Source organism: Saccopteryx leptura, chromosome 3 (genome assembly GCF_036850995.1).
Source record: "Saccopteryx leptura isolate mSacLep1 chromosome 3, mSacLep1_pri_phased_curated, whole genome shotgun sequence".
Classification (NCBI taxonomy): Eukaryota; Metazoa; Chordata; class Mammalia; order Chiroptera; family Emballonuridae; genus Saccopteryx; species Saccopteryx leptura.
The window spans coordinates 2,535,831-2,562,650 of record NC_089505.1 but is presented as its reverse complement, the minus strand read 5'-3'; the positions used below and the strand labels follow the sequence as shown (position 1 = coordinate 2,562,650).

General features: G+C 48.9%; 1 protein-coding gene across 2 annotated transcripts in view; it reads right to left on the bottom strand.

The window, feature by feature from the left end:
* Positions 1-26,820, bottom strand: part of PACRG (parkin coregulated) — a 469,671-nt gene that overhangs the window by 342,608 nt on the left and 100,243 nt on the right. The window lies entirely within an intron of this gene.

Genomic DNA, 26,820 nt, shown 5'->3' with positions numbered 1-26,820 from the left:
AAGATCTTATTAGACAGAAATACACACTTGTTCACATTCGTGGTGGTGGGAGAAGCCAGAGCTCTCTGGGATTATCGCACAATTAGACATCTATATATCAATATCTGTATCTCTCTGTCCAGATATACTGCTCACGAAAACTACGGGAGATTTCAAAACGAACATGAAGCAATAAAAAAAGAAGCATTTGATTTTCTTTAAACAAGAACATCAGAAAAGCAAATGACAAGTCAAAGAAAGTTGTTTGATTATGCAAATTAGATGCAAAACCAACTTTTATTTCATTGGTGAAAATGCACTTATACAAAAGGCTGAAAGTACTGGAGTGTCTGCATGTTTCCTGGTCCTCAGATTTTTGTGAGCAGTGTGTGTACGTGTGTGTGTGTGTGTGTGTGTGTGTGTGTGTGTGTGTATAAATTATATAAGTCCATGTTCAAGAGTCTTTTTTTGTGACAGAGAGAGACAGAGGGACAGATAGGGACAGACAGAAAAGAAGGGAGAGAGATGAGAAGTACTAATTCAGAGTCTTGAATGTCAGGCATGTTCAAGAGTCTTAGGAGCTCCTGACCAGGCGGTGGCGCAGTGGATAGAGCTTCAGACTGGGACCTGGAGGACCCAGGTTCGAGACCTCGAAGTCGCTGGCTTGAGCGTGGGCTTATCTGGTTTAAGCAAGTCTCATCAGCTTGAGTCCAAGGTCACTGGCTTGAGCAAGGGGTCACTCGGTCTGTTGTAGCCCCCCCAGTCAAGGCACATATGAGAAAGCAATCAATGAACAACTAAGATGCCACGACAAAGAATTGATGTGTCTCATCTCTCTTCTTTCCTGTCCATCTGTCCCTCTCTCTGTCTCTGTCACACACAAAAAAAAAGGGTCTTAGGAGCAAGTGAAATAGAAAATAAGGGGCTATAACCCAGTTAATGTATTGAGTAGATGCTGAGATGAGTAGATGTTACATATAAACATTTCTATAAAACGTAAAAGTCAGCTAAATACTGTTATTCACGCTGAAAATTCAGCTACGCGGGGAGAACACCGGGCCAGGCGTCATAATCACAGAAGACAGGTGACATCAGTTCGCGCTGACCATAAAAAATCACCGGCGAGCGCCGCTCTGACAAGGCTGACTTCGACAGTAAACAACGATCGGCTCACATTGTCGCAGAAGGAATGTCCCCACGATCCAGGTTAACAAGCTAGAGAAAGAGCGTTTCTACCGCTCAGAGCAACCGCTCAGGAGAGTGTGGAATAAAAGACATCTATTTTTACACTACCACAGCATCGAAAGCTGGGTTGTCGATTTGTCAACCTATCCAAAAAAAAAAAAAAAAGCAGAAGATCCTGATTAGCAGCAAGCAGAATTCATGAAAAGATTATTATTTTAAATGGATCAACAGTGTAGAAAATTTGGTTTCGACCGAACATACTTAGAATAGAGGTTAGATTATCACAGAACAATACAGACTGTTTATTGCTGTAGGTGCCTTAATGAGTAAGGGCTAAAATGTGTGTGAGGGCTTATCAGATGAGATGGCCACTTGACCTAATCCGGTCTGACACTCACACATGTCACTGCTATGGCGCCGTTACAACGCTCATGTTTCTGACAGTTTTATACTTCTCTGTCACGGGGGGATAGAGGCTAAAGACCAAGCTAGCCTAATAAGAGAGCTCCTGATCCAATCATCCAGGAAGGATGTCATCTTGAAATACACACCTATCTGCCCCCTTTCCTTGCAAATTCCTATAAATTCTGACCCCTTTTCCTGCAGGGGCATCGGCTAGATCTTATTGCCTTAGGGAAGGGTTGTTATTGCAGGAAATCTGAAAAACCAATTTTTGTCTGTTCAGTTCCTGGTCACTGAGCTTTCCAAAGCTGAAGCACGCCGGTGGGAACCCGGGAGGCCATCCAACAGTGACGCCTAAGAAAATGGTTCTGAGTCCTCTCTCCAGCTGGGGCTGAGGGCATCGCTCTCCAGGCCGACACAGGGGAGAGCCATGGTCTGTCTACAGAAGGAGGCTCTGTGCTCCGCCCCTGTTCTCTCCAGAGTCCTCAGGAGCCCAGGTCAGGGCGTCGAGGTGACACAAGTCTAAGAGCAGAGGGATCTGTAACCTCTCTCCTGAGCAAAGTCTAGGGAGGTCGTGACATCCTCAGTCCCCTGCAGGTCAGCGGGGCTGGGCAGCAGCTGCAGCAGAAATAGCCACTCCTCGTCTGCACTGTCAGCCCACGGTCTCTGAAAGCACCCGCCCCAGAAGCAGCCCAGTGATTCCGTGGATGGAACTGGGGTGCAGACAGAGTCTAGAAGCTCCAGCAGGGTGCCTCGTGCCTGGCGTTGGCACAGGATGTGAGAAGAGCCACGGCACCCAAATGGACTTCTGTCAGGGTGTGAGGGCGGGGGTCACGCCGCAGACACGTGTGAGGGCAGGGGTCACGCTGCAGACACGTCTGTGAGGGCAGGGGTCACGCTGCAGACATGTGTGTGAGGGCGGGGGTCACGCCGCAGACACCTGTGTTTGTCTCGGTGGCTGCCGACGTGGACAGTCCACAAGTGTGCACCGGTCCCTCACCCCACACTCAAGGACCTGGCTGAGGACCAGAACCCCAGCCCACCAACGGGGCCCAGGAGGTCTGTCAACCAAGACTTCTTAATATGTTCAAGAATAATGGCGGAGCGAGCCCAGAACTTCTCAAGATGCAACTTCAATTTAGATTTTTTTATTTTTTAAAGTTCCATTTCTTAACATTTTACATTCTGTCCTGAGATAATTCTACCCTGACATATCTTCAGTTCTTTCCCTCTGAATACTTGTTGGGAGTTTGACAATACATAGTGATTCCATGGGGAATACTTTAATAATTACAGGAGTCACAGTCAATACTGTCCCCAAAACATTAGTGGTCACACGCACCAAGAGAGACCATGGATTTAGAACAGCACCCAAAGCGAGGTTTTTCACTGAGATTCTGAAGAACACAGGGAAAGCCACCTGCCCATAATCCATTCAAGCCACCACTCCCCTCATTGCTGATGACCCTCGCAGGGATGTGCTTGTGGCGGTTGATAAAGAACACTTTGACCATACCAGACCAACCATTCAAATGTAGCTGAGCATACACAATAATTTTATGAATAACATTTCTTCTTTTTCCCTTGAAAATGACTTAACTTACAAAATAAAAAGTAATCATATCTAGAATTTATGGCTCTCACCCCTTCCCGCAGCCATGGCTCGATTGGCCCCGGGCACTGAGGATGTCTCTATGGTGTCTACTTCAGGTGCTAAGAAGAGCTCGGTTGCTGAGCAACAGAGCAAGGGCCCCAGATGGGCAGAGCATCGCCCCCTAGTGGGCTTGCTGGGTGGATCCCAATTGGGACACATGCGGGAGTCTGCCTCTCTGCTTCTCCTCACTGAATAAAAAAAAACAAAAAAACAAAAAAAAAAAAGGAAAAAGAGAAAAGAAAAAAAAGAAAAAAGAAAGTGGACAGCAGACCCCAGTGATCTGCGTCATCAAAGAAATAAAAGGGAAACTTGTTGACTGGACTTCTTCTGTGTGCAGACACTTTATATGCCATCGGCAAATTATGTAAAAGCATACATTAAAAAAAATCAAACAAATTAATTAGAGGTCAGGTAAAAAAACAAAGCCTGGTAGTGACTGAATGAAACATAGGACTTTAACTATTGTTTAAACTATTTAAAAATTAATTCTCAGTCAATAGTAATTGGATGCTTCCTGTAGGGCACTGTTCCCAGGGCTGGGGACAGGGGCCCCGCCCAGCATCGCAGGTCAGTTTACCTCAGACCTGCTGAAGGTTTTCATCACTTGGTTAATGTTCATAAAAACGCTCGGGGACCCCCCCCCCCCCGGCTGGGAGTCTCTGAGGGTGAGGAAATGACATGGCAGGGTAGCAATGCCGACTGAGTCGGTGCTGTGGGAACACTCCACAGGCAGGTCAGAGCGGGCTTTCCGGACAAGAGCCGGGTGAAGACACAGCCTGGCCGATGGCCTGGACCGGGACAGGACGGAGCTCCCCAGGTGTGGTGGCCAGCAGGTGAGTCTCAGCAGAACTGTGCCCGTCTGCTCCTCGGGGTCCACGTCCGGCAGGAGCACCTGCACAGCCATCTGCTCCTCGGGGTCCACGTCCGGCAGGAGCACCTGCACAGCCATCTGCTCCTCGGGGTCCACGTCCGGCAGGAGCACCTGCACAGCCATCTGCTCCTCGGGGTCCACGTCCGGCAGGAGCACCTGCACAGCCGACGGCAAGGTCTGCTGTGTGTGGAGAACATCCCGGGGCTCCCTTCCTCCAGCCGGAGGGAGAACCCACAGGTGCACGCCTTTGCGAGCCTCATGCACTCGACTACTGGAAATACCACTTCCTCCAGCCCTTATTCCCAGGCGCTGGTGGAGCAGTGGTGCTGGTCTCTCTGCTCCTCCTCATGGAGATTCCCCGCAGGATCAGAGGCGGCGGTTCAATCTGTTCACAGGCACAGACCTCTGGCGTGGGTCTGAGTGTGACTCAGACATGAACGCTAGACCCCATTCGTGGCCCCAAAGGAAAAAGAGCTCGTTAATGAGCGGTGATCATTGAGAAGCCCGCCACCAGGCAGTCCCCAAAGGAAGGCTGCGAGCCACAGATCCAGGCTCCAGGGTTGATATAATAATACCAGCCCGCACAATCCAGAGAATGAAGTCCGTGTGTTGAGGCTGGCCCAGACGCCTGTGGTTCACGCACCGGCTTCTTCAACCCAGCGTTATAGCTGGGTCCCATCAGCGCACGACCACCAGCAGTCCCCATGCCCAGCACAGGGACTTCCACTGAGTGATGTCCAGGACACCAGTGTCTCTCTATGAACACGAGTGCACCGGATTGCCTACGCACTGCATTTCACGCAGGACCACTGCGGGGGCTGAACCACTGCGTGGGCTGAACGGTGCCTTCCTGGCGTGTGCACGGCTCTGATCTGGCTGGCTGGCATGAACCGTGCCCTGGCGTCTGTGCGGCCCCATTAAGATCAGTGATGTATAGTTTCAGGGTGACTCGGAAGGCGAATTAAGATCGGTGCAATTTATACTTGACTGCATATTTTTGCAATATGTATGAGGCATAAGCTTATAGAAATGTAAGTTTTCTTCTAAAGGGATATACATATTCATGTTAAAATTCTTTTTAAAAGTACTCTTGTTTAATAATCGTGGCTGATGTTACCCCATGTAATCTAGAGTCGCTGGAAAGATACAAAGTGCTACATTTCTCCATCTCTGTTCACAAACACGCAGGACCTCTGGCTGCGTGCTAACCGCCTACCGCAGATATTCCCAACACGACAAGGCAGCTGCCCTTCTGCAGAAGGGTGCGTGGAGAAAAACTGGTCACCTAAGGGGTAGTTCTGCCTTGGAGATTCCAGTAAGGGGCCACCACCTCCCCCACAAATTCCTAAGCAAGATACACAGCCTTTTCTGTGTGTGAGGGGGAGGGGTTGCTAAGTAGCTGAACTGGATTAAAACCCAGCAGCTCCTAGTGTTGCTATATTTTATACGGAACAACAAAACCAGCTGCCACCAGAGGCCAGAGGGCGGGACGTTCCCTGCCCTGGGACATTCACTTCCACCCCAGGGGCTGCTAGAGGCAGCCCTCCTCGCAGGACCCGCTCCCGCTGCTCGGCGCCTCCCTTCCCATCACTCGCTCCCTTATCTGAAGGGAACGGCAGCCCAGGAGGACCCGGGGCTTCCCTGGAGACAGAGGCAGTGACAAAACACTGACCTTTGTCCTTGCCAGAAACGTGGTTTGACCTTGAACAGAAGAGGAAGGATGTCCCCACGCACCTAGAACCTGCCGTCCGCCAGGCGCTCGGCGGAGTGCTTTAGAACACCTCCCCAGCGCGCCTTCCTACACACACTTCACAGAGGAGGCGCTTTGCAGACGTGCTGGGAAGCAGACACGGGGGCTGTGTGTCTCCCTGCCCCACCGCCCAGTCAGCGGCTTGGCCGCCGTTCCTCCTCGTCTCCTGGGGACTGAAAGCTACATGTGCCTCTGTCTGGCTCGCTGTCCTGTCTGCATCTTCCTCCCGGGGCCTGGCACCCAGCCGGTGCTCAACGAATATTCGCTGAATGAAGGAATGACGCCTCCCATTTACGCTAACCTCAGACTGAGCGTTTACCAGCTTAACTTCTGTTGTCCTTTACTGAATTCATCTAAAATCTGTGTATTGCCAATGTGCCAGCTGATCCAAATGAACGGAACCCATCGGTTTCACCGGGAACTCTGTGGTCGTCACCATTGATTCCCAGATGGAGAGACAGGACACCTAGATAAGAGACCCAAATACCGGGCCAAAGAGGCCAAAAATCGCACAGCGGCCATGTTACTATTCCTCCAATAGAGATAATGAGACTTTTAAAACTTTAAACTTTCTGAGCACAGAGGGGAATTAAACACATAGTTCCACTGAATTGTCTTTTGTGTTACCGTCTCCTTTCAGTAAAGGCCAATTCCTATCGAACAGAGGGCTTCCACTCTTAATTAATGTTAAAAATAGGCTATGTCTCTTCAGGCATAAGGAGCAATAAAGTATTTATTTTATAAGATGTATTTTACATGAAGCTTCATATTGTTCTCTTTTGAACTCCGAGAGAATTGCATCAGAGTTTAATTTATGAGGAACATTGTATAAATAAAGAGGCCTTTTTAAAAGAAAAAGGTAAGGAGGCATCTGGGCTGCGTCGGCAGAGAGTCTGAAGCTCCTTTGTACGAAATCACATGTCACAGGGAAAGTAATACTCAGTGAAGAAACATTTAAGTAGTACAAAAATTTTAATATTAAATACAAACCAAGGGCCATTCTATAATGAATCCTAGTATACTACAAGCTAAAAACAACACACTGTGTGATGTTAGAGGATTTTTAATTAGTCCCACATGGGTTGGTTCTCGCTCCAAACTCAAAGGCCAGAAGAATTTCAAATTTCCCTAATAGTGTAATAAAATATCTTAATAACACGATTGATTCTAATTCTGTACACAAACAGAGGAATAGAGAGACATCGATTGTATATCTTTCCCCTTAAAAATCACCAGAAAAGTGTGTCTATTCAATACTCTCAATAAAGCATTGTTCCATAAAAATAAATATTTAGCCTTACTTATTAAAATGTTTCTTGACATTACTTTATTTAAAAAAGAACTAATCGAGCCCTGGCCGGTTGGCTCAGTGGTAGAGCGTCAGCCTAGCGTGCGGGAGTCCTGGGTTCGATTCCCAGCCAGGGCACACAGGAGAAGCGCCCATCTGCTTCTGCACCCCTCCCCCTCTCCTTCCTCTCTGTCTCTCTCTTCCCCTCCTGCAGCCGAGGCTCCATTGGAGCAAAGTTGGCCCGGGCGCTGAGGATGGCTCTATAGCCTCTGCCTCAGGCGCTAGAATGGCTCTGGTTGCAACAGAGCAACGCCCCAGATGGGCAGAGCATCGCCCCCTGGTGGGCATGCCGGGTGGATCCCGGTCGGGCGCATGCGGGAGTCTGTCTGACTGCCTCCCAGTTTCCAACTTCAGAAAAATACAAAAAAAAAAAAAAAAAAAAAAAGAACTAATCATTAAGATGGTTTAATGTCTCTTCTCTAAGTTTTACATTAAACATTAAGTTTCTAGTACTTTTCTTATTACTATTCATATGCATGGCTTTTAAAACCTATTGTTATCACTTAATCTCTTATTTCAACATTATAACATTATTTATTTATTTATTTATTTATTTATTTTAGAAAAAGGAAGGAGAGAGAGACAGAAAGATGGGAACATTGAGCTGTTCCTGTCTGTGCCCTGACCAGGGATTGAACTTGCAACCTGTGGGCTTCTGGACAACTCTCCAACCAAGTCAGCTATCTGGCCAGGGCTTAATATTTTTTAAACTTTTTTTAATTGATTGACTTTAGGAGAGATAGAGAGAGAAAGGGAGAGAGAGGGGAGGGGAAAGGAAGCATCCATTTGTTGTTCCACTCAGTCTCACATTCATTGGTTGCTTCGCATGTGTGACCTGACCAGGGATCAAACCCCTGACCCTGTCATTTAGTGATGACTCTTCAACCAACTGAGCTAACTGGCCAGGGCCAGTTTTACTGTAACAATGTGAATAGTGATATTGTATCTCCTCTACACTTTTTTTTTTTTTTTTCATTTTTATGAAGCTGGAAACAGGGAGAAACAGTCAGACAGACTCCCGCATGCGCCCGACCGGGATCCACCCGGCACGCCCACCAGGGGCGACGCTCTGCCCACCAGGGGGCGATGCTCTGCCCATCCTGGGCGTCGCCATATTGCGACCAGAGCCACTCTAGCACCTGAGGCAGAGGCCACAGAGCCATGCCCAGCGCCCGGGCCATCTTTGCTCCAATGGAGCCTTGGCTGCGGGAGGGGAAGAGAGAGACAGAGAGGAAAGCGCGGCGGAGGGGTGGAGAAGCAAATGGGCGCTTCTCCTGTGTGCCCTGGCCGGGAATCGAACCCGGGTCCTCCGCACGCTAGGCCGACGCTCTACCGCTGAGCCAACCGGCCAGGGACCTCTACACTTAATAGGTACAGGCATCTGAAATTGTATTTATAATTTCCCTAATATAAAAAGTCTGAGAATTTTAACCCACTAATTCCATGCTTTTCCTCATATTATTTACCACTGGCAAGTACATTCTAAATTTAGTATTAATATAGTTAAGCAAACATAATTCTCACCTCAGGTAAAGTTCCAAAAATAATGTTATAAGAAATAATTTAAAGTATTCAATTTAGCTACTATGGTGCCAGTTGCAATGTAATAGTTTAGGGATAGGAAACTGTTCACTGGTAAATATAATTCTATAAAGAAAAAGATCATCAATCTTTATCTTTTAAGGAAGCGCAAAACAACTTCTGATGTTATTTATATGCTAGACAAGAAGAATAAAGGTCAACCTCTGGGCCAAAAGGACATCGCCTAACATTTCCTTAAAACATGTCTCTGACATATAAATACATCTGCTGGATATTTGATCCTAGTCGGTACACGTCTGATTGAAGACTCCTGAACATTAAAGTGATCTGATGTGTACAACAAAGAGGGGAAAGTGGTTCCTAAGATTCAAACCACCCTGTGGGGGAAGTGCAGATTCACAAACAAGATGAATCCAAAGACGATCAAATTCAGACTCGTCATCATTAACGTGTCAAAGTTAATGACAAAGAGAGACTCTTAAAAGTAGCAAGAGAAAAGCCGTTAGTTACTTAAAAAGGCATTCCCATAAGACTGTTAGCTGATTTCTTAACAGAAACTTTGCAGGCCAGAGGGCATTGGCATAAAATATACAAAGTAATGAATAGCAAGGACCTGCAACCAAGATTACTCTACCCAGCAAAGCCATCATTTTAGAATCAAAAGACAGACACAGAGCTTCCCAGAAAAGAAAATGCGAAAGGAGTTTATTACCACCAAACCAGTATTACAAGAAATGTTAAAGAGTTTTCTTTAAGAAGAAAAAGACTGAAGAAAAATATGAATAATAAAATAGTAATAAATACAGATCTATCAGCAATCACTTTAAATGTAAATGAATTAAATGCTTCAATGAAAAGACATGTGGAGGCTGAATGAAGAATAAAACAAGACCTTTACATGTGCTGCCTACAAGGGACTCACTTTAAAAAGACACACACAGATTGCAAGTAAAAAAATGAAAATGGGAATAAAAAAAATACTAGGGTAGTAGTACTTACATCAGACAAAATAGATTTTAAAACAAAGGCTATAACAAAAGACAAAGAAAGACCCAGCAATTCCACTTCTGAGTATTTATCTGAAGAAACTCAAAAATACTAATTTAAAAAGACATGCACCCATATGTTTGTTGTAGCATTATTCAGTAGCCAAGATATGGAAGGAACCTAATTGTCCACCGATATACGACTGGTTAAAAGAAGTGGTGTATACACACAATGGAACATGACTCAGCCATAAAAAAGAATGAAATCTTACCATTTCATGGATGGACCCAAAGGGTATGATGCTAAGTTAAATAAAACAGAAAAGACAAATTCCATAGGATTTCACGGATATGTGGAATCTAAAAAAAAGAAAAATGAACAAACAAAACAAATAAACTCACAGGTGCAGGGAACATTTTCACGGCTGCCAGACGGGGCGGGGGTTGGGGGTGGAAGAAGGTGAAGGATGAGAAGTGCCGATTGGTGGTCACAGGACAGTCCCAGGGACGTAAGGACAGCAGGGGAAATACGGTCAATAAACCGTTCCTAACGATGGACGGTGCCAGCTGGGTGCCACCTCTGTCGCGGTGATCATTTCATAAGTTCCATAACGTCCAATCGCTACGCTGTACAACTGAAACTAATATGACAATATTGTATGTCAACAGTAATTGAAAACCAAAGAATTATTTTAAACAATACGTCGTCTTGTTCCTGGATGTGTCTGCCTGCTGGAAGTTTCCGTCACCATGTCCTCATGTCCTCCGCAGTTACAGGCAAGAAGGAGGGTGGTTTTCAGTGGAGTCTCCCCTTCCACTGTTGACGTATCAGAGGAAAACGTCAGTGTGGCTTCAGGTCTCAGGGAGCGCATGTACAGTGAGGCTTCACTGCACCTGTTTTCCTCCGTGATGAACCCCTACAGCAGGGGTCCCCAAACTTTTTACACAGGGGGCCAGTTCACTGTCCCTCAGACCGTTGGAGGGCTGGACTATAAAAAAAAACTATGAACAAATCCCTATGCACACTACACATATCTTATTTTAAAGTAAAAAGACAAAACTGGAACAAATACAATATTTAAAATAAAGAACAAGTAAATTTAAATCAACAAACTGACCAGTATTTCAATGGGAACTATGGGCCTGCTTTTGGCTAATAAGATGGTCAATGTCCAGTTCTATATTTGTCACTGCTAGCCATAACAAGTGATATGACGCGCTTCCGGAGCCATGATGTGTGCGTCCTGCGTCACTGGAAGTAGTACTGTACGTGAGCCACATATAGGACTCCAGGAGCACAGGATGCGGATGACCACTAATGAAAGAGGTGCCCCTTCCGGAAGTGCGGCAGGAGCTGGATAAATGGCCTCAGGGGGCCGCATGCAGCCCGCGGGCCGTAGTTTGGAGACCCCTGCCCTACAGTGCTGGCCTACGTACAGAAGCTCTACCCCTGCGATGGCTGTATCCCATGGGGTTATAGTGACACCCGGAAACACCATGACATACATGGCGTTTGCCTAGGATGGAAGGGACAGTGAAGGAGCCAGTAGCCAGGAAACCTTTTCTAAGCTTGGGCTCTCTCTAGGGAAGGGGACACACACACACACACACACACACACACAAACACAGACACACACATTCCTTCTCATCACAGTCCATTTCAGACTAACGTGATGCGGAACAATTAGGACAGACCCAGGAGCTCAAGCTCCAAACAAACGGCAGAAAAGAGAGGGAGAGGAATAAAAAGCATTTCTAAGACTGAACAGTCAGAAAGGATACACCAGGTCACACTGAAGAAAACCCTCCCTAGAAATGCAATCGTGGAAGACTACTTAAAAAATACGACTTGGAGCATTAGTGGATTGCAAGAGTAATAACGGTCTGCATTTGGCATGAGGCAGCCTGGGGGAGGGGACGCCCATTACGGTAGAATTCAGGTGGGAAGACCAGCCTGGGGCAGAGAGGAGGGACAGGGGCTCACGCAGAACCTGCGGGAGAGAAAAATGTACGAGAGAATAAAGGAGGCCTCTCCTCCAGCCACTTCAGGCCAGGAGTTGTAAACACCCCGAGACAAGATGAGGATCTGCAAACAGCACCCTCCACAGGAGTTACAGTTGCGTGTGTCTGCGTGTGTATGAGTGTGTATGAGTGTGTACCCGGGTAGGTGCTGCACCCCATCTCCTCCCTCTCCTGCCAGGTGCTCATGGGACAATTCTGACTGGCCTCTCCCCACAGTGACATAATACAGGCAAAGATCCACACTTGGAAGGCTCCTCAGGCAGAGGTTCGGACAAAGGAACCGGGAACCTCTGGCCGAGGCCGCGGGCTCCCCTTCGGCTTTGCACAGGAGTCCTGACTTTGAAGACTGTCAGTGTTTCCCCAGCCTAACCAGTCACCTGTCACTCTGTCTCTCGTCTCTGTTCTCTTGTGTGCAGACCCCGTGGATGGAAACTCTAAGAAGGAAGGCGGCCGATGACCAGATTCGTGCCCCGAAAGCCCTAACTGATAGAAAGAAACAAGAAGTTATATGAAAACAGTAACAGAATAATAGACAAATTGGCAGATGAAGTTTGAGAGAAAGATAAAAGCACTGTGTCTTATTAACAAAAATTCTTTAAGGTATCTGGATACTTTGGGGGAGGGGAGAGCAAAGTTTAAAGAAAGTCTCAGGACTATCTGACAACCTATCTTGCATCCGAGCTTGTTTTTTATGCCCTCGTGTTTTGGCCTGATCTGAGTCAGAACGCAAGACGGTAAGTGTCAAGTAGTCTATTCCAATCCGGAGGGCGTGCAAGTCCCTAACACAATCAATATTGGCAATGTGGGGTCTCACACGCAAGTACAGGAGCAGAAGCAGTCCTTTGTCAGCCATAAAACCTCTGGCTAGCTTGGTTTAATTTATGGAAGAGAAGACAAACTTGAGTTACGAGAATGGTAGGCAACAACACGCCTGCTGACCTTACTTCCTTGTCCTCAATAATGTTGGGCCAGCATACTAAATTACTTTAAAGGAAGTCTGATAACAAGATGTGATGGGAATCACTTTCAAGTCTTGGTGTCAAACTGGGTTTTGAGTTAACTGGCACGCATGAGTATAGTGAGCATGTTTTAGAAGACAGCATCAACTGTGTTCGGGTGGGTCAGAATAAAATGCAACGTACTTATGCTTTAGTGCCTTTCACGGCATTGAGGATTTACTTGGGATCTAAACTATCTCAGCGGATAGTGTCATGCCAAAGAGAGTGACCAGTGACATCTTGCAATGGTCTCCAGTGGTCTCTAAATAGGTTTTGCTTCAGACATTTTGACAAATGTATGCTTCCCTGTTATGGACCAGAGTACACAACGGCATAGCCTTTTATCAAAGACAATTAAAGCGTTTCTTGCTGACCAATAAAAACTTATTCAGAGCTAACGCATACTCATATTTGCTGAGGGCATGAAAGGCATGGTCGAATGAGAACTACTTCCCACCACTACCTTTTAGGAAATAATGACGTGGGACCATCTTTAATGAGCCAGCCAGTCAGTGGCTTCTTCAGTATGTGCTGTGCCCTCAGCGGCATCCTAGGTACTGGGGACGTGGTAGGAACCCAGATGTGTGCCCTCACAGAGCACGTGGTCCATCGGGCAACTTTAACTTACGTCAACCATTACCTGAAAAAAAATGACTTAGAAATTCATTACTCTTTATTTATTGACTGATGATCAAATTTCTTATGCGCAAATGATGCACTTAGATCAGGGAAAACATGTGAGGAGCAAGCCCAAGCTCAGCATTCCTGGACTCTTGAGTCTGAGCCTGGTTTAGACTCACACTGTACATGACTTCACTGCACAGGAAACTAGTTTTTGTACTTTTACTTGTTAATTGACTAATTATCTTTTGGAATATACAAATAACGCTGAGCTTCTGACCTTCTGATATCCAGACCTTGAGGCCACGACCTGTATAATAATGAGAGATGCTCATTTCTCTCGGCTTCTCCTCAGGCAAACTGTCCTGGGAAGACTGGGGTGAGCGGTGGGTGGGGCCAGAGACAGTTGCTAGGAAACTTTAGATGCCTATACCCACAGTATTTCCTGGTTAGGTTTTTCCCAAAATAATCCAATTATAGGAATGACCTACTTACCTCTTCTCTCTTATGAAGGTTTCCTATAATTTATACAAGTTTCATCACATTTTTGGGGAGGAAGTTTCTGTTTTCCTAATGTATATAAACATTAATGTATATAAATGTACGCAAAACATATCCTTAATGTAAACATGTGCTCCTTGCCGCATTTTTCCAAATTTGTTCAAAGAATTGGTAGACACAAAAATGTTAAAGTGTAGCTCATTCAGACTAGGTATATATCATTTATTTAAAAAGCCAAAAGACTGGGTGAGGGGGCAGGAATGAAAGGTCTGGAAATGAGTGAGTTCCTCACAGACCGAGTGAGTGGGGAATGGTAGATGTAAGTATCTCCTTCCTTCTTGATTCTCAGTTCAGCACGGGTAATTTTGGTATACATTTGTCATAATAATAGCAGTTGAGTATTCAATTATTGGCAATATTTAGTTAAATTTATGAACCTATATTTAAATAATGAAGATATTTTAATAATACATGTATTAATTGACCTATATTTCCCCTAGATTTTGGCTAATCTCTCAAGAAAACACAAACAGAAAATAATACTAGCCTGACCTGTGGTGGCGCAGTGGATCAAGTGTCAACCTGAAACGCTGAGGTCGCTGGTTTGAAACCCTGGGCTTGCTGGTCAGGGCACATGTGGGAGTTGATGCTTCCTACTCCTCCCCCCTTCTCTCTCTCTCTCTCTCTCTCTCTCTCTCTCTCTCCTCTCTAAAATGAATAAAGTCTTAAAAAAATTAGAAACAAATAATACTAATGCCCCTCGTTGGTCAGTTAATAATTACCCAGTAGTCTACTCATTGCTTTGAAAACTTTCCCTGTAGTTTTTATGTTTTCGTTGCCTTTAAAAACATTTTTTTATAAAGACATCGATCTGTGGTTCCACCTATCCATGCAATCATTGGTTGATTCTTGTATGTGCCTTGACTGGGGATAAAACCCACAACCTTGGGATATGGGGATGAGGCTCTAATCAACTGAGCTACCCGATCAGGGCAAGCATTTCCTGTATTTGAGGAATACATAAGCAAGTACGTGATGCAGGGACGCATGAGAGGGAAGAGAATGACAGTCACCTGGACGTCCAGGGCAATAAAATATGGGGGAGGCACCACGAATACCTAATTTTCATCCAGGGGCCTTTCACAAAAGAACACCCACCATGCATAGCAACATATTCTCAAAGCTCCCCTAGCTCACCCGTTGCACGATCCGCCTTACTTCTCTGAAACCCTGGACTACAACTCCCTCATACAGTGGATCAAGAAAAAATAAAGTAAGAACGAACCTGAAAGATCACACAAAATGTCCTATAAACTCTCAAGGGGACTCGTTTTCAGGTACATTTTAATTACCTGCAAATTACGATGTTTAGTCTGGGAGTCATAACAACGCGCTGCGGAGGAACCTTTTCTGCTGAACGCTGCCGTTTTCTTCTGCATGTGGTATTACTGATAATGAACTCATCAGGAGTCAGGCTTCGTACTTCCTAGCTTTCCAACTTGGAAATTATATTAAAAATAAATCTGCGACATCTTACACACTCCGTAGAAAACGCCGGAGGCATTAATTTTACCACAGTAAACAAAAGGGGCCCGCAACCCCGCCGTGACTTCTGTAGCGATCACACCGATCCCCGCAAGGGCAGAGCCACGTTCATTAGTCTCCCGCCTATCTCTTTACGGAACACTTTTTTATTTTTATTTTTTTCTGACAATAGGCTGAACAAGAAGGTTAACGTCATGAAAATTAAATCTCATAAAATAAGGATTAGCAAACTCGAATCGAATAACAGACCGTGGACTCTACGTCTCCTTTTGCTCTGATTTATTCTTGTTCCCGGATAATGGCTCTCGGCCTCTTACAGACAAGGCCCGCTGTGGGGCGCGCTCAGCAGACACGCGCCGAGGCTGGGAGCGCGCGTCCCCGGGCTCAGCGGAGTCAGACTCAGAGGCCGCCTGGGCCCGAGGGATGCGGAGAGGCGGGGAAACCCCAACCCCTCAGCCGTCCCCTCTCCGCACTCCGCACAGGCTCCCTGGAACGATGGTGACCAGCGGGTCCTCCGCTCGCCACGCTCCTCTGCACGGGTGGTGCTTACAGAATAAAGAGAAGAAGAAATGGCGCCAGGCAGACTCACGTGGGTCCTCCTGCAGGAGCTGCGGCGTCTCCGCAGCTCGGGGTGAGTTCGGCCTCCGTCAGAGGAGTCCGAGAGGAACGTGACTGCAGCGCCCAGCGGGAAGGCTGGTGTCCGTCTTCAGTGAGGACTCGGAGCGTGGGCTGTGACCCTTGTGACCCTGGACGGATCCGGCTACAGGAAGAGCGGGGGCGGGGGGGTGTCCCCAGCAGGCCAGGTGTGCACGCCGACGGGGAGGGGTGCGGAGAGGGACCTCAGGCAGGACAGGACGGGCTGGGGACAGCCGGAGGTCAAGCATGTGCTCCACAGAAGAGGTTTGGGGACCTGCCGTAAAAGCTAGAAGGTGGTGGTGGCGGAACAGGGGCTCCTCTCCGAACAGGGAGGGTGGTGGTGTCTCCGACCCTCAGGCCTCAGGGAAGAACAGCGCCCCAGGGGCGGGGGCTGCCGGCAGACCACCTGGCTGACCGCTGTGCTCGCTGGGGCCTCGTCACTCTCTGGGTCTCCCCAGGAAACAGGCATCCGTGCACTGGCCTCCTCACAACAACCCTGACACAGTCTTGTTTCTTCCACTCAGGGAGAGGAAACTGACGTCAAGCCTCCATCAATAAGGGCAGAAGCGGGACTCACAGCCCATGCCATCGGGTGGGGACCCGTGGCCTTCCAGGGCAGCGTGCCGGTCTTGCAAGGACCGGAGCAGGCTGGCCTCTGGGCGGCTCTGAGAACACCATGGCGGAAGGTACAGCCCCACAGGCGTGCGCAGAGGCCGCTGCTGCCTGGCTGGGGCTGCCCGGAGTCCCTCTGCTGCAGTCTCCCCGAGGCAGCGAGAGGGGAGGGTTAAAATGCAGGTCATCTACAAACGTGAAGTCAGCTTGGAGGACAAAGGGCACGTGACCCAGGCTTATTTCTTCTCTATAATGTTATGGATGAGAAAAGCCACGGTCTGGAAGGTTCTGAAGATTGTTCTAGAGCAACGAGCAAAGCAAGGGTTAGAGTGAGGAGTTAAAGCAAGGTCCTGGGCCTCTGGGACGCTGGACGCCTCCTGGGACCAGGGCTCCTTGGGGGCCTCTCCTCCTGCAGTGGCGATGGCTGTGTCCCGACTGGCAGCAGGTCCCTGGGATTCTAGCAGGGCCACGATCTCCTTCTCAGGAGAAAACTTTTATTATGTTAAATCTGGATCTCATATGGGCCAATTTTTTGAAGAGGACTACATTTCTCTTAGGGTTAGTTCTTGTTTGTTTGTTTATAATATATCTCAGGTACACTGTGATTATGCAAAGGTGGGACTACTGAGAGTCAAGTTGCTGTGACAAGAATGGCGAGTTCTTTAATGTCCCCGAGGCAGGGGTCACAAGCGAGGCCCCCGCAGCTGGCAGGGAGCCACAGCGAGAGGTCCGGCCGTCATCTCTCCGGCAGCGATGTCCAGGGTGGGCGCTAACTGTTCACCCCTCTGCCCCACTCCGAGCCCTCAGCACAAATACAACCTGCTCCCTTTAGTTTCTACGCCTAGAGGTTTGGGGGACAAATGGCAACAACAATGATGGAGAGAGAAACTAAGTAGATCCCACAGCAGGAGTTTGAAATCAAAACAAAATCAGGGCAAAACGGAGAAAAGAAAAGAAAACCTCAACCAAGGAAACACCGGTCAGGGTCCCGAGACTCCTGACAGCAGGTGGACGAAGGCTCAAGACATTGTAACAGGGTGCCCAGACGGGCTAGAGGACTGGGGGCATCCAGGGGACATGAGTCCCGTGCGCCCTCAGTGTGTAACGCTGACCCACCACAAAGGGACTCTCACTGGGGGGGGCAGGACCAGGAGCAGAACTGCCCTCTGCTGTTCCCGGGCAGCCCCAGGCAACAGCTGAACGTCACTTGCACCCTGCTTTCAACACTCAACAACTATGTATCACACACCTGTCATGTGACAGCCCAGAGACAGAGAACCACAAAGGAAACACCTCCCGGAGTTCAGTTCACAGAGGTTTGCTTTTCCTGATGCACTGATTACTTCCTTTAATCACACGTGACCAGTGGAACTCCTGTTTCCTATTTTGTTTTTCCTGTCCTGTCCTGAATAGCAGCAGCACCTCTCAGTTTGAGTGCAAATTGTATATATATATATATATAGATTGTATATTTTATATATATATATATATATATATATATATATATGTATTTTTTTCTGATAGAATTCTTCTTCTGCAGGCCAATCCCTTTTCTAGTTAAGACTCTTACTCCATGGGTGCCTTCTAGGTTCCCTCCTGTTCTTTTTGGAAATCAGAAAGTCGGTAAGTAAATGAGATAGGTGGTGGAGAAATCCTCCCTGTAATGTAGAGATTTTTTTCTCCATGCATTCAGTAAGCCTCTCCCGAGGAACAGGGAGAAGTGAAGGCAGTAAACCGGCCAGTTCTGAGAGTCGGGAAACTCCAGGAAGACCAGCTCCGGACAGGGGGTCCTACGTAGCTATGGGCAGCACCTTGCACGCACGTGTCACCAGACTGGACATATTCACTTCCCACACGATGGTATAATGGAGAATATTTGGAGCAGAGGGAAGTTGGGAAGGACCCTGGAGGCAGCAGGTGTCTTTAGATTTCTGGAAAAGGGAGGTGGCCCCGGGCAGAAGGGGAATCAGCTGGCAACGGCTGAAGAGACAGGACTATGTCGCCCGCTCCCAGCAAACGTGAGGCTTCCAAGACAAGTATTGTGAATGGGCGGTTCCTCTCACCGAAGGCACTGACTGCTTCTGTTTCTCTCCCACGAGCGTTTCCATCTCTGGCCCATCTCACTTGTTAATCTGTCTAATTAATTAGAATGCTCAGGTGAATGTGGGTTTGGGTTAACTGAATGAAGAGACTTTCGGTGTGATGACCAGGAAGACCTCCGTTGCTGGAAGTCTTCTCAGCATCTATTAGTTCCTTTTTCCGCCTTAGCCAGTAACAGTGTATCAACATAATTTAATATTACTTTCAGGAGTCAGGGAACATCGGTGTCCCGGGTTCGTTATTTTACACGAATCACAACCGCATCGTTGGCAACCAGAAACCGCGCCAGCTACGTACTGACCCCGGCCCCGAACCTGAAGGCTGATTTTCTGAAAACAAATCCTCGTTATCTTGTTTGTTTTCTGGTAATTTTATGCTCTCTCTGTGAAAGTGGAGCAAAAAGGGGGGCGGGGAAGAATCGAGTTAATTAAAGGTTCTGTTTAGCTGTGTGCTAGTTACTGAGTCTCTCTCAAATACTAATTGCAGGAGGCAAGTTAAATTTATTCTGGAGGAGACGGGACTTTGGTGGCAGGCACACACTTGCAGGTCACGTAACGGGTTAGCAGACGTCCTCATCTGGGCAGCTGCGGTCTACGCTGTAGAAAATCTTCTTTAGTGAGTTAAAAACGAATCAATATATAGTTGAAACTTGATATATACATTTACTTTCTTAATTAAATTTAATTAATGGGGTGACATTGATCAATAGGAGTATATAGGTTTCAAGTAAACATTTCTATGGCATGTGAACTATTGATTGGGTTGTGTCAAATCATTTTCTATCACCGCATATTTGTCCCTCTTTACACCTCTCCTCTTCCCCCTGCCCCTGGTCACCACCTCACTCTTACCTACCTCTGTGAGTCTTGGTTTTATATCTCACCTACATGTGAAATCATATCCTTCTTAGCTTTCTCTGATTTACTTATTTCACTCAGTAGAATGTTCTCAAGGTCCATCCATGTTGTCGTAAATGGCAATAAGTCATCCTTTCTGATGGCTGAGTAGTATTCCATTGTATGTATATATATACACACACCACATCTTCTTTATCCTATCCTCTATCAAGGGACACTTTGGTTGTTTCCATGTCTTGGCCACTGTGAATAATGCTGCAGTGAACATGGGGGTGCACGTGTCTTTGCATTCCAATGTCTTCAAGTTTTTTTGTGTAGACACCCAGTAGAGGTATCGCTGGGTCATATATACATTTTTTAAAAATTAGGTTTTAATGTGAAACACCCAGATTTTCCATGAGAAACTTTAATGTACATTAATTACATCAACAGGTGATTTGCATAGTCTAAAATAGTAGGTAAAACAGCAAACCTAGCTCATTCCGCAGAGATATGTAATTTTCTCAATATACATATGTATCTTAAAAAAAAAACAACTTAATATCTTAATTCGATGAGAGCCAAAGTAGACTGGATAGCTACCCCACAAATTTCTATGTCCAACAGCGTTCTGACCAGAGCGGCGTCCAGGTCTTAAGTAACAAGTACATGTCAATTATTGTTGAGAGTTACAGTCCAGAGCAAAAATTTGGCCATTTTCCTAGATTTCTTGAGGTTTTTCTACTATCTTAGAGGTTGCACGTGACATGTGGTCATAAATGTTCAGTTAACATTGTGTAACTGGCAAGAGAGGGTCTAAAATCCCAGGGGTGACCGTAGAGTGTTTCCTTAACAATCACTATCACGTCCGAATTCATTTCTGCCCCCAACCTTTTCATTCTTTTTGGGGCTTTTTGGTTAAAAAGTTCTTTGGACATGATATGAAACCAAATGTAATAGCACAGCTTTACAGATCGGTGGCTGGAATACATTGTAATAAAATAAGATGTGGAACCTGCTTACAATGAATCAAGCATACGTCGTCAGTACTCGGGGAAAGCATAGGAGTCATTAAGGCGGGGAAGTCTCCTTCCTCAGCAGTCCTGATTTTGTCAGAAATGATTATCCTACCAGCTAACGTGTTCTTGGAGTTAACAAGTCAATACTCGTAGGGCCTGAAAGTTTAGTCTAGTGAACGTTAAATTTTCCAAAATATGTAGAGATGAGTCTATTTAAAACAAGAATGAGAGCAAAAGTAAGCCTGTCAGGCAGGTGCTTTTTCTTGAGTTCCTTTTCTCATGAAGATACAGGGACAGACAGAAAGGCAGATAATGGCTCTGTCTTATTTTATATCTTTCTTTGGCCTGTTTGTCCATCTGTAAACTCCTGCGGTCAGCGAGATGCTAGGCAGTATGGGGTCTGGAGCAATGCCTGATGCATAGTAGACAATCAACCAACAAATATTTATTTGGTTAACCTAGGGTATTTTTTTTAAGGTTCACTCTGTTGCTTTAATAACGTCATTTCTTTGTAGAATAATATCTTTCATGTCAAACTATGGTTTCATTACGGAAATCAAGCGGCCGAACATGGATTGTTGGTAGTCAGAAATTTTGACATAGAAATACTTTTATACAATGAAATTGACTTGCATAAATAAATGACTTAATAAAAAGTCAACAGGAAACACAACACAACACACAACTGAAAGGTGGAGTAAGACACACAAAAAGACAATTACTCGAAGGTGAGAGAAACAGTAGGGTGTGTTTGGATTTCTGTGCGCTCAGGAGGGAGGGGGCGCCATCTGGCTACACTGGCAGCGGGGGGGGGGGGGCAGACACAGCTAGGGGCGATTTCGAGAGGAAATAATGGAAGAGCAAGAGGAGGAGGAGATGGAACAGAAGTCTGGGATGGCGATGGTGCAGAGTAAAAACTCATGAAAGAAAGTGAGAGCAGAGAGGTAGACGTCCTGGAGATGACGCACTACGTAGGCAGGGATAAAGGCATGCACAATTTGCTCAGCCCGACATTCAAATCTTGGCTCTCTCCAGGTATTATCTATGCGTCCTTGGGCAAATTAAGGTCTCTTCCTGAGCCTGCTGTCCGTCTTTATTAAACGCGGACACCCCGCGCACTGCGACCTTAAGGATTTCCGAGAACGCCCTGTGTGAAAAGAGCTCGCCACGCCACAGCGTATGCTCTGGGACAGCCAGGCGTTGCTCATCGCTCAGATGGGGCCCCATGTGTCAGCCTCTGAGTTAACATTTCTCAGCAGCTGCCCAGCCTGTAGTTCAACCCTGTCTGGGCCGCGCCATCCTCTCGTTTGTTTGCCAGAGAGAGGAATCAGTGTTCATTTGTGAAATAAAATGGATACGTTTCTGCCCACCTGTTCTCCCAAACGCCTTTTAAAATGGTAATAAGGTGGGTTAACATGTAGCGCTGGTAGCCTGAGGCTGCCTTCTCTTTGAAGCCCACAGTCGTGGATTAAGGCGTGCATCCATCCCTGGACGAGAAGGGACCCAGAAGTTGTCTAGACCAGCTCTCTGAGTTCACAGATGGGGAAACTGAGGCACAGTGAGGTCACGCTTATTCACGCACTTATCTGATTATTCTCTCGATAAACTTTGGTTGAGCACATGCTACTTTCAGGCGCAACGCTCGGTGGGAGGTGGGAGTTTCACAGGTGACGGAACCCAGGGCCTGCTTCGGGGTTTCGGGGCTCCGGTGCCTTGTGTTTGTCCAGGGACCTGTCGCCAGAGCGTGGACTCAGGTGGGATCCAGCCCAGGGCTCCCCCCACGCTGAGTACTCTGATGTGTATCAGTCTGTTTTCACCCAGGACCCAGGTTTGAACTAGACGGGACAGACGCGGGGCCTGAAATTTCTGTCCATTACTGACCCGCTGAGGCTCTCGACAGGAGAGGGTTTCACGTTAACCTTCCATCAAAACCTAAGCTGAGCAGAAGGAGCGGAATAACGCAGAGCCCTGGGCAGAGCCGGCCGCTGGGGCCGGGCGGGATGGGACGGGACCCAGCACTCACACGGGCCAGGAGGAACAGTGTCCCCGGGATGTGACATCAGAGAGGCCCCTTCACCCCGTCCTGCTCCGCTCTGGGTCTTGCCATCTTATTTCCCGTGCGCAAGGAGGTGCAGGGGCTGAGCGGGGAGGAACAGGCAAAGCAGATCACCGCCCTTTTCCGAGGGTGTGGGGCGGCTTCTTGCACGAGACTGGACCTTGGCTCTTTCGGTCTAGGAGAGGTCACACTGTCCCCAGTTTATAAGGACGGCCCCTTAGCCAGCATCACGTGGCACATTAAGTTCCGCGTTGGGTTCACGGGGTTCAGGACACGTCCCTCCGATGTATGCACACTTTGACACCGGGAATATTTCACAATCTGAGACGTGGCAGGTGCCAGAAGGAAGGACTCTCTGACCCTCCCCCGAAGCAGGACGTAAGACCCTTGGGGGAGGGGTGCCCTCCCTGAGTCCGGAGGGAAGGACCAGCCTCCCTCCAATGAGGAGGGCCACCGAGAGGAGTCTGAGTGGACAGGCCTGGCAGGGTGTCCCCAGGTAACGACCCTGGCTCAGAGCCTCTGTCCTTCCACACGATGGACGTTCTCCTACCCCCACCAACTCCGGTATAAAAACGCTCAAGCGTAACCCTTTCTCCAGGTCTCTCTCTCTGAGGAGCGTCGTGGAAAGTTTATGTGAAATACATTTATAAGCTCTCCTATTCGTCTGCGTGGGTCAGTTTAGTGACCTGGGCTAGCCAGGAGCCCTAAGGGGGGCAAAGCTCTCTCCCTCTCCGTGGTGCACTCGGGCGCTGTCAGAGACCGGCATTACTCCTCGTGTGCCTGGGATCAGCCGCCATCCCTACATCACTCCCTTCCGGGGAGTCTCCTGTCCTCTGCTGTGTTTAGTTCTCACTCACCACAGGGGACAAAGGAGGTCTCTTCCGGACTGTTTGCCCCCCCAATTCCGTATGTTGAACCCCTCCCTGTCCTGTGGGGGGTAACAGGACTGGATGAGGGCAGGAGGGTGGACCCCGTGGGGCTGGGTTCCTGCCCTCCTGAGATTGGCGGGGTGCTGGCATCCTCGCTCCTGCCCTCCTGGGATTGGTGGGGTGCTGGCATCCTCGCTCCTGCCCTCCTGGGATTGGTGGGGTGCTGGCATCCTCGCTCCTGCCCTCCTGGGATTGGTGGGGTGCTGGCATCCTCGCTCCTGCCCTCCTGGGGTTGGTGGGGTGCTGGCATCCTCGCTCCTGCCCTCCTGGGGTTGGTGGGCATCCTCGCTCCTGCTCTCCTGGGGTTGGTGGGGTGCTGGCGTCCTCGCTCCTGCCCTCCTGGGATTGGTGGGGTGCTGGCATCCTCGCTCCTGCCCTCCTGGGATTGGTGGGGCTCTGGTATCCTCGCTCCTGCCCTCCTGGGATTTGTGGGGTGCTGGCATCTCGCTCCTGCCCTCCTGGGATTGGTGGGGTGCTGGCATCCTCGCTCCTGCCCTCCTGGGATTGGTGGGGTGCTGGCATCTCGCTCCTGCCCTCCTGGGATTGGCGGGGTGCTGGCATCTCGCTCCTGCCCTCCTGGGATTGGTGGGCATCCTCGCTCCTGCCCTCCTGGGATTGGTGGGGTGCTGGCATCCTCGCTCCTGCCCTCCTGGGATTGGTGGGCATCCTCGCTCCTGCCCTCCTGGGATTGGCGGGGTGCTGGCATCCTCGCTCCTGCCCTCCTGGGATTGTTGGGGTGCTGGCATCTCGCTCCTGCCCTCCTGGGATTGGCGGGGTGCTGGCATCTCGCTCCTGCCCTCCTGGGATTGGCGGGGTGCTGGCATCTCTCTCCTGCCCTCCTGGGATTGGTGGGGCGCTGGCATCCTCGCTCCTGCCCTCCTGGGATTGGTGGGGTGCTGGCATCCTCGCTCCTGCCCTCCTGGGATTGGTGGGCATCCTCGCTCCTGCCCTCCTGGGATTAGTGGGGTGCTGGCATCTCGCTCCTGCCCTCCTGGGATTGGTGGGGTGCTGGCATCCTCGCTCCTGCCCTCCTGGGATTGGTGGGGTGCTGGCATCTCGCTCCTGCCCTCCTGGGATTGGTGGGGTGCTGGCATCCTCGCTCCTGCCCTCCTGGGATTGGTGGGGTGCTGGCATCCTCGCTCCTGCCCTCCTGGGGTTGGTGGGGCGCTGGCATCCTCGCTCCTGCCCTCCTGGGATTGGCGGGGTGCTGGCGTCCTCGCTCCTGCCCTCCTGGGATTGGCAGGGTGCTGGCATCTCGCTCCTGCCCTCCTGGGATTGGCGGGGTGCTGGCATCCTCGCTCCTGCCCTCCTGGGATTGGTGGGGTGCTGGCATCCTCGCTCCTGCCCTCCTGGGATTGGCGGGGTGCTGGCATCCTCGCTCCTGCCCTCCTGGGATTGGTGGGGTGCTGGCATCCTCGCTCCTGCCCTCCTGGGATTGGTGGGGTGCTGGCATCCTCGCTCCTGCCCTCCTGGGATTGGCGGGGTGCTGGCATCCTCGCTCCTGCCCTCCTGGGATTGTTGGGGCGCTGGCATCTCGCTCCTGCCCTCCTGGGATTGGTGGGGCGCTGGCATCCTCGCTCCTGCCCTCCTGGGGTTGGTGGGGCGCCGGCATCCTCCCCGCTCTCAGCCCTGTGAGGACACAGAGGTCTGCAGTCTGCAACCCGAAAAGAGGGTTCTCAGAGCGCAACACGAGGCACCCCGATGGTGGGCTTCCACTCTCCAAAACCAAACAGTGAGGGAGGAACGTCTGCTGTTCGTAAGCCCCCCTGGGCTGTGGTAGTTTGGTAACAGCAGCCCGACCCGTTGAGGACTTCGTCCCAGGAATCTCCTGCAGTCACCGCCGGCCTCTCATCCCTGAGCTTTGCCCACGTCTCGCCTGTGACTCTGAATCTTGTGCCGAGTGGCACCGTGGGGGAGACGGAGTTGGTGTGTGGGTGAGACCCTCCGAACCCGGCCCTGGACCTGCCTCCTCGGTTCATGGTGCCAAATCTCTTTCCTGCCAGCACGTGCCCAAGTCAAGCAGAAGGCGATTCTTTTACCTAAAAACCAAAGCTGTTAACTGACACATAGCAGTGCGTGGCTGACCCCCTGGGCAGCAATTCGGCTCTGGGACCTTCATCTGTGGACGCCCCCGTAGACGGAATGTTCTAGGCTTCTGGGCAGAGACGCCAAGTGACTTCACCAACTGTTGGCATTCGTGTGCTTGAAACAAATTCATAAAAGCTGAACTATCCAACACTTAACTACCCAGAGCTCCCTGCGGCATTGCTGCAGGCACGCCGATCATCCCTGGAGAGAGAGAAGTCGGTGTTTACAATGAGGGGCACGTGGTCAGGGAGAGGGACGTGCCTGTTGGGGCGACCCCACCCACTTCCCAGCGTGCCTTAGGTAATTACTGCAACCAGAAGTCCTTTCCCTGAAATAGGTGGTTAAGGACACTTGTGCTACGTGTGTGTGCGCGCGCGCGCGTGTTTAAGATGGAAATTCAAGGAAATAATACACATTTGGAGAATATGACACTATTACATGCTCAATATTATTGCTATCCTAATAGATACGAAATCGAAGGTTAAATAATATTTTGATTCTGTCTCATTATTGTCACATTCTTAGAACATGGCAATCTTAAAACCGCCGCCTTTCGTAGGTTTTTCGTAGGTTTTTCTAACCTGTGAATGAGAACTGGGAATATAGACTAGGCCACTGAATAGGACAGCGGCCTCCCAACACATTCATTTTATTTAACAGTAACCAAGAGATTCTACTTCCCCTCTTAAATTCTGCACGTTGGGTTGGCGTAGGTCACAAAGATGCCTCGGCTGGGCGTGAAGCGCTGTTCTGAGAGGCTGCCGCCCGCTGGGGGGGCCACGCAGACCCTTCTTGCAAACTGAAGTACCCACCCCACCCGGGCTTTTAGGAGGAGCAGTGAGCCCTCCTTGGGCAGACAGGGGCCTTGCTTATTTGCATCTGTATTGATGTGTTGGTGAGCAGGAAGGGAAGCAACTGATTTCAGTTCAATCAGGGGGAAAAACGAACTCTCCTCCGTCTCTGAAGCCACTATGGCGAATCTATCGGGTTTCTCAGCCATGTTCTCTGACACTCAGAACCTCCGTCCCTCAAAGGCAGTGTGAGAACAAGGACGGGCAGCTCACCCACTCAGACGTTCCATGACGAGAGAGAGAGAGAGAGAGAGAGAGAGAGAGAGAGAGAGAGAACATCTCTAACGCA